The sequence below is a fragment of the Chaetura pelagica genome, unplaced genomic scaffold (genome assembly GCF_000747805.2).
Source record: "Chaetura pelagica isolate M959 unplaced genomic scaffold, ChaPel_1.0 scaffold430, whole genome shotgun sequence".
Classification (NCBI taxonomy): domain Eukaryota; kingdom Metazoa; phylum Chordata; class Aves; order Apodiformes; family Apodidae; genus Chaetura; species Chaetura pelagica.
The window spans coordinates 1567907-1576991 of NW_009952159.1; positions in this window are offsets into that span (position 1 = coordinate 1567907).

Below are 9085 nucleotides of genomic sequence, written 5' to 3' on the forward strand. Positions count from 1 at the left end.
CCCATCCAACCTGCCCTTCAACACTGCCAGGGATGGGGCAGCCACAGCTTCCCTGGGCAACCTGGGCCAGGCTCTCCCCACCCTCACACCACAGAATTTCTCCCTCCCATCTCAGCTCCAGCTCCCTTTGCCAGCTGGAAACCCTTCCCCCTGCTCCCATCCCTCCCTGCCCTTGTCCCAAGCCCCTCTCCAGCTTTCCTGGAGCCCCTTCAGAGCAGAGATGCTTCAACATGTTCAAAGATGTCCCACATGTCTCACCAGGTGCCCAAACCCAACCAGCTCCCTGAGTAACTCATTCCTTGCTCCTGGATGGCTGTGGGTGGGTAAAGGGTCCAACCTGCACCATCCTCCCCTTTACTACCCAAATGCACAATTCCTGCACATGCCCTACTGCTCCAGTGTGTATCCAACTTCCATCACACCCAAATCCTTCCCTACTCACTATTTCTTGTAGAGACTCTGAGCTGCAACAATTCACAGTAAAACAACACACAAGCAACGTAAGAGCAAGAATGTTTGCATTGGTGACCACGATCAACCACTTGAAATGCCTAAATAAAGGCTACACACACTTATAAAGCTGCCCTAGGTCTCCAACACAAGCTCACAGGAGGTACAGAAGGTTTGTAGCAGACACTACACAAGAAACAGGAGCCCAAGACCAGTCAATGTGACCCTACAACGCATGCAATACGCAGCCTATTAGCATATTCATTTCATAATCACTGGAAAAGCCAAGAATATTTCAGCCTGCCAGCAGAGAGGATTTTGCAGTGCTTTTATTCACCTCAACACTCATTCAGGTTTCCAGTGAATATCCCCAGCCCAGGAGGCCCAAACCAGGAATGCTTTTGCAGCACACACAAAGAAAAAGGGCTGAAAGGCCACAGCAAGTCAACAATTCACACTTTTCATACATTTCCGGACTTAACTTCCAAACTAAAGAGTGGGAAGAGATTCAAGGAAGGTTGAGGGAGTTTACAGCTTGCAGTTTGTATCAGCAAAAAGAGAAAAAAAAAGAATTGCTAAATCCCCAACTGATGATTCAGGCTGGGCAGGCAACCCAGCTTTGCTTTCTTGTTTCCATCCGGGGGGGTGTAAGGCCAGTTTGGGGACTGAATGGCACAGCAGAAAGTAAAAGCAGAGCAGTCGTTCACTTCTTCCTTAAAATACCAGTAAAAAAACAAGTACAAAAAGTCCTGGAGGTCTCTCAGAAATGTCTGAAAGGAAAAGCTCCCTCTGAAGCCGCTCAGCAAATATTGGTCTTCACATGCCAGCGTTGCTTTTCACCTCAAATTGATTTCTCCTGCGTGGCCAGGGATATATGAGCCCACTTGAACCATCAGGGCTTAAGCAACACGGTGTAGGAAAACACAAGACTAGAGTTTTGCTTAAAATATTAACAACGAGATGTTTGCACAAACCCAACACAAGATGATGCGCTCGGGGTCTAAGTAGGATTTTGAGTCGCAACTACTGATATTTGCAGTAAAAGAAATACCAAAAAACATTAACATGTTCCTTTGTCAAAGGATATTACATGACATGACAAGTCAAGAGGGCATCCAGAAATGGTGTGATTGTAGGTTGGGTGCAGAATGGATTGAGAAGAGCCCTGAGAAAAAGGGGGTGTTGGTCGATGAGAAGCTCAACATGAGGCAGCACCGTGCGCTGAAGCCCAGAACCCACCCGTGTCCTGGGCTGTGTCACCAGCAGCGTGAGCAGCAGGGCCAGGGAGGGGATTGTCCCCTCTGCTCTGCTCTGCTGAGACCCCCCTGCAGGGCTGGGAACAGCTCTGGGGTCCCCAGCACAGGGAGGACACGGAGCTGTTGGAGAGAGGCCAGAGGAGGCCCTGGAGATGCTGGGAGGGCTGGAGCAGCTCTGGAGCCAGGCTGGGAGAGTTGGGGTGTTCAGCCTGGAGAAGAGAAGGCTCCAGGGAGACCTGAGAGCAGCTTCCAGTGCCTGAAGGGGCTCCAGGAAAGCTGGGGAGGGGCTTGGGACAAGGGCAGGGAGGGATGGGAGCAGGGGGAAGGGTTTCCAGCTGGCAGAGGGAGCTGGAGCTGAGATGGGAGGGAGAAATTCTGGGCTGTGAGGGTGGGGAGAGCCTGGCCCAGGTTGCCCAGAGAAGCTGTGGCTGCCCCATCCCTGGGGGTGTTGAAGGGCAGGTTGGATGGGGCTTGGAGCAGCCTGGGCTGCTGGGAGGTGTTCCTGCTCATGCAGGGGGGATTGGAACCTGAACATCTTTAAGGTCCCTTCCAACCTTCACCACCCTGTGATTCTATGACTCTACATTCTGCCAAGCTCCCCGTGTGCGTCCGACACCAATTCCATGATTTCCAGACACACACCCCGAGCATTTTGAAAAAGGGAAAAAAAAAAAAAAATCAGGCCTTTGATTTGCAACCCATTTTTTGACACATTTATTTCCATGCTGATAAGCATCATCTCAGTACATAATAACCTTTTTGCCATCATTCTTTATAACAATTCAATTCAGGGCTTAAATTAACTCAATCAATCATCCAACAGGTGCACACCACCTACTCCAGAGATTTCCTTTCTCCCAATTCTTCTCTGCTCTGACAATGCCCAAATTGATATTACCTGAGATGAAAACCACAGCCTGGCAGTGGACTCATTTGGGTAAGATTTGCTCTAGTTTTTAATGAAGTCACAGGTTTGTTTTTACATGCTCGGAAAGCAAGATCCAGATTCCCAGTTGGCATTTGGTGAAATATTGGGTGGCAGTTTTGTTATTAAAAACAGAAAATGAGTTTTTCAGTTCAAAGATTAATTCAGTTTTAACAAATGATTCCAACAGCATGGAAGAATGATGCCTGCAGAGCTAATAAGGAATCAAGGAAGAATTAAACCTATAGTTAGGGTAGAAAAATGCCCTGTAGCTCAGCAGGCAGCACAACCCATTTGTAGGACAGAACTCAGGCTGGATGTGCAACCTCTGGAAGATCAGTCCTAAGACACTCACCAATGTGACCAGCAAAGAAAACAGAGGGAGAGCACAGGGCAGGACCTAAGTGATCTTCACATGAACTGCCAGGCAACACGGGGGGAAAAAAATGTCCTTGATGGAAAGGAGGGTAAAATTGTGAGAGTAATTGTGACCTCTATGATCTGGAGAGCCTGGGAATATACACTTCATAGAGAGGAAGCATTACACAGCATGACACTTCCTCAGGCCCTCCCCTCCCCCTTCTTTCTTTCTTTTTTCACCCAAATAGATATTTTAATAACTACAAAACAGTCTGGTTATTCCTTTTCAAGTCACATTATATAAATATGTTTTATCTAGTTGAAGATGCCCCTGCTCATTGTAGGGGGGTTGGACTAGATGACCTCTTGAGGTCCCTTTCACCCTCAAGATATTCTGATTTAAATATATATATTATATTTCAGTCTCTCTGTATATAAGAATGGATTTGAACAGAATGGTGCACATGTTGGATAGTCAGAGCACAGTGAATGACACCACATAAAGTATCTCAGTGTACATTTCCTGGGGGTGCCTGCATTACCAGGCAGTGCTTCCCACTCTAGCAGCCCTCACCATGCAACAGGCTCCCAAGTCATAGAATCATAGAACTATGTGGGTTGGAAAAGCCCCTTGGGATCACCCAGTCCAACCATCATCCCTACTCTGCAAAGTTCTCCCCTCAACCACATCCACCAACACCACATCCAAACCACCCTTCAACACATCCAGCTCCCTGGATGTGGACTCCACCACCTCCCTGGGCAGCCCCTTCCACTGTCTGACCACTCTTGCTGGGAAAAAATCCTTCCTCATGTCCAGTCTGAACCTGCCCTGGTGCAGCTTGAAGCCCTTCCCTCTTGTTCTGTCACTAATTACCTGTGAGAAGAGACCAGCACCAACCTCTACAATGTCCTTTCAGGTAGTTGCAGAGACTGATGAGGTCTCCCCTCAGCCTCCTCTTCCTCAAACTAAACATCCCCAGCTCCTTGAAGGGTTCTTCATCAGATTGATTCTCCAGGCCCTTCCCCAGCTTCGTTGCCTCCTCTGTCCTCACTCCAGCACCTCGAGATCTCTCTTGAACTAAGGTGCCCAAAACTGGACCCAACACTCCAGGTGTGGCCTCACCAGTGCTGAGGACAGGGGGACAATCACCTCTCTGCTTCTGCTGGTCACACTATTTCTTGTCAATGAGAACCCTCTGGTCCTTTCCTCCCAGACCCTTTCCAGCCACACTTCCCCAAGCCTGGAGCATTGCCTGGGGTTGCTGTGGCCCAAGTGCAGGTCCCAACACTTGGCCTTGTTGAAGCGCAGGCCATGAATCTAATGTCTAATTAAATCTAATGTCTAATTACAGAGGAAGACTCCAGCTGCAAGGAGAGGAAGATGCACTTCACACCCCTCTGTTTTCTACAGAACTAATAAAGCAACAGTGCCCAGACTGAAGGCTACGGAAATGGAATTAGGAAGCTTTCTAGGAGTGGCACATTAATTTCCCCCTCAGGCAATCTGTTTGCCACAGGCAAGCAATTAAGTGCATGTGTCCCTTCAGCTTTTAAGCCCTTTGCAGAGGAAGCCCAGGTTTCCCCCAGCTCCTTGCTGTCAGTTCACAAATGCTCAGGCTGGCACGCTGAGCACGTACGGAACCGCAGGTATTTCAGCCGGGTGCTCTGCAGGGATGAGCAGGGCCTTTGTCACCTCTTGGCAAAGCTACCACTGATACATCCCTTCTTTGTTCAGAGCAGCCTACATGGAAAGCATCCCTAAAAGGATGAAGCATGTGCCTATATCTCTACTGTCTGGGCTGTTTCATCTGATGAAAAATAGTTGTTACCGAAAGAGAAAGGAAGGTGTGAGAATGAAGGGCAGGAGTGACAGGGTTTTGAAGGATTTTATTCTGCAGAGAGAGGTGAAACCTCCAAGCATTTCCACAGGAGAATGCAACATCTTGGCAGAGGCAAAATATCTGTCAAGGCAGCCCTGTAGAAGGACCAGAGCAGAATACGAGGTGAACATCACTGAACTCTGCTCCTTCTCATCCCTTCCAGCAGCTGCGGAGCCCGGGACCCAGGCTGACCCAGGACTTGTGATCTCCTCCTGCTGGAGTGTGTTTGATACAAATGTCAGTCCTCCTGATTTGCAATTCACTGTTGCCATCTGATTTGGAAAATCTTCTGCAGATGTTGGAAGGGGAAAATAGAAAACTGAACAGTTTGAGAGAGAGAAGTGAGAGAGAACTGCTAACCCTGCATTGCCAGTCACTGAAAAATGAAGAGGTCAGCAAGAATCCTAGAATGGTTTGGGTTGGAAGGGATGTTCAAAGCTCATCTAGTCCTACCCCTCTGCCATGGGCAGGAACACCTTCCACTACATCAGGTTGATCAGAGCCCCATCCAACCTGACCTGAAATGTTTCCAGGGATGGGGTGTCTCCCACCTCTCTGGGCAACCTGGGCTAGTGTCTCACCACCCTCATTGTAAACAATTTCTTCCTTATATCAAGTCTGAATCTCCCCTCTTTTAGTTTCAAACCATCACCCCTTGTCCTGTCTCTACAGGCCCTGCTAAAAATTCTGTCCCAATCTTTCTTATAGACCCCTTTAAGTATTGAAAGTCTGCAAAAAGGTGTCCTTAGAACCTCCTCCAAGCTGAACAACCCCAAAAACTACTCATCAGCCCCTGTACCATCTTGCAAATCTGAGCTGACAACATAGACCAAGGCAGCTTCCCATCTTCTCTGTCCTTCTGCAGCACGTTGTGCCCAGCCTGCTCTTCTCCATCTCATGGCTACTGAGCAGTCTGGGTGGACTGAGTCAATGATTCCAGGACAGACCACAGTAAATGGACATTAACATGCACGATGGGCAGTAATTGCCCTTTACTGCCCAATACCAGAAGAGCACACAGACAATCAAACCACCACCAACTCTGAGCCACAGCTGCCATGCAGGGAGAAAACTGCCACAATCCTGCCCTGATTCTGCATGACCTTTGTAGCTTCAATTTCAGTAGATTCACCATTAAATTCACCCTCTTCATAAAAAAAAATTGGATCAGTCCTGAGACCCTCACTGCAAGGACACTGAGGGGAGGGACTGGAGCGTGTCCAGGGAAGGGCAAGGGAGCTGGGGAAGGGGCTGGAGGAGAAGGAGAAGGGGCTGGAGAACTTGTGAGGAGCAGCTGAGGGAGCTGGGGGTGTCCAGCCTGGAGCAAAGGAGGCTGAGGGGAGACCTGCTGGCTCTGCAGCTGCTGAGAGGAGGTTGGAGCCAGGGGGGTCGGGCTCTGCTCCCCAGCAACAAGCGACAGGACAAGAGGGAACGGCCTCAAGTTGTGCCAGGGGAGGTTGAGGTTGGATCTGGGGAACAATTTCTCCCTGGCAAGGGTTGGCAGGGCCTGGCCCAGGCTGCCCAGGGCAGGGGGGGGGTCCCCATCCCTGGAGGGGTTTCCAAGCCCTGGAGATGGTGCTGAGGGACACGGGGCAGGGGTGGCCTTGGCAGGGCTGGGGGAAGGGCTGGAATGGATGATCTGAAAGGTCTTTTCCAACCAAAATGTATGTTTATATGAGAACATACAAGTTGCAAAACAACATTCAAGCCTGATGGAGTTTCTTCTCTGCATTGGAGACCACGGCTGAAACCTTCACAGGCATCATGATGGACTTCAGCAGATGACAGTCCACAGATGCTACCCAGAGGACAGTTTCCCCAGAGATCAAGGACAACCTAAACAACACACTTAGGTTCCAGATCTACCAGCTGTATTATTAAAATGTCAAGTGAGAACTTTGTGGCCAACTGGGTACGGTGAATCTCCTGGGCTGAATTCTTCTGCTGATGCTGATTTATAAAATATTGTGACAACCTGACAAACCCTGGCATTGATAGGAAAGCCATTTAAGCTGAAGAACACTACTTAAGGAACACAAGAGGACTGGATTAGAAATGAAGAGGGGGAAATTACAGAGGCGGAGGAAAGTGCTACAAAATGCAAAAAGCAGCAAGTAGATCTCCAAGTCCAAAGCCAGGAGCAGAGGAGGCTGAGTCACAGCAGCTAAATTTGGTATCCATCCAGAAGAATTATTTCTAAACTAGGTTAACAAAGCACTAAGAAGGAAAAAAAAAAAAAAAAAAAGGAATTTCTATCTTGGATATAGAAAGTCTTCATCTCAAAGAGTTTAAATGACAGGCTGAGGGAGTTGGGGTTGTTCAGCCTGCAGAAGAGAAGGCTCCAGAGGGACCCCATACTCAGGAGTGGCCTTCCAGTTCCTTAAGAGGGCCTAGAGAAAAGCTGGGGAGGGACTTTGGACAAGGGCCTGTAGATAGAGGACAAGAGGTAACCGTTTTAAAATGAAAGAGGAAAGATTTAGGTTCAAGGTCAGCAGCAGATTCTTCAGAGTGAGAGTGGGGAGAGCCTGGCCCAGGTTGCCCAGGGAAGCTGTGGCTGCCCCATCCCTGGCAGTGTTGAAGGGCAGGTTGGATGGGGCTTGGAGCAACCTGGGCTGCTGGGAGGTGCCCCTGCCCATGTAGGGGGTTGGACTTAGATGATCTTGAAGGTCCCTTCCAACTCTAACCCTTCTATGATTCTGTGATTCATTCTAAGTGTGGTAGTAAAATCTCCAGGGTCCCTGGCATCCAACACGAATGAAACTTGGGTGTAGCTAAGGAGGATCTTTGTTCAACAGAATCCTGGAATTACAGAAGAGCCACAAAAAAATCCAGCTCTATTTCCCATGTTGTAATCCAGTATTTAACACTTGCTTTCACATGAAGAAGACAAACAAACAAACAAAAAAGCATCTTTCTTTTCTTCCTGTTAAGGCTGTTCAGTGTTTTTAAAAAAAACCAAAGTGCAGCTTCAAACAAATCCCACAAACTCCAGTGTTTTACTTTCCCCAGGACAATGAGACACAGGAAGTTAAGTCCAACCCAGGAAAGGTTTGGGAGCTTGGAACATTTCCAACAAGAAGGGGGTTTTCAGCTGCTTTGGCAGCCTCTGTCTTCCAGGACTGGTCCTTCCAGCAAGGAGAGGCTTCCATGAAACAACCCATGACCTCAAGTAATCTGCAAACCTCCTTCACTTCACCCTCCATACCCATCACTCCTTGTATCCTGCACCACTTTGGCAAACAGTTACCCATCTTATTCTGCTTCAGCTCTGTTAACCTGAGGCCTACCCCACATCCTGCTTCCCAAGAGAAGGTTGGAAGTTGTGGGTGGGTTTAGCTCCCTCCTGACCAGGTGAGGAGATTTGGAGGGGATTTGGTTAATGAGATGATTTGTTGGTCCATGCCCTATAGATCCTACAGATATTGCTGACATAGGTTGGAGACTTCACATGGGTCTGTGTAATTTCCTGACAGACCCATCACCAATCAATCCAAAGACACCAAGCACCAGAAGTTTCATGTTAATCCAAAGCTGCTCCACGTGATTAAATCAGCCCCAATTCCTGAACTATGTCATGAACCTTTTATTGAGGAAAACATGCAATAAATCAACAGTACGTGTGAAGCACATGCACCAGTTTACCTGGAAGCCACAGGCCTGATGGAGACACTATTGCATGAAGTCCCACAGTCTGGCTGAGGGAAAGCTAGGTTAGATGCAGTGAGTGGGATCTTCAGGCCTCTACAAACCTATTAAATCTGTTGAGGAAAGCCTCTGAACATGCAGAGCAAGGGAACACAACTGACTGCCTCACCCACGCTCACCAACAGCAACTGCCAGGGCTTGTTCTGCTCCCAGAGCTGCCAACAAGCTGAAGATGAATCATTATGGATCTGTGGACTTTCAGAACAAAGGATCATTCTTTTCAGCTCTAATCTTCTGTATCTTTTGGGTGGCTGGATCAGCAGCACTGTGGCCAGGAGCAGGTATTTCACACACAGGTACTACAAAGCCATTTACAGGCTTGGATTCAGTAGGAAGACAAGAAGTGCTACTTCTCCACTCATAGTATCATAGAATCCTAGAATGGCAAAGGCTGGAAGGGACCTTAAAGATCATCAGGTTTCAAACCCCCTGCATGAGCAGGGACACCTCCCAGCAGCCCAGGCTGTACAAGCCCCATCCAACCTGCCCTTCAACACCTCCAGGGA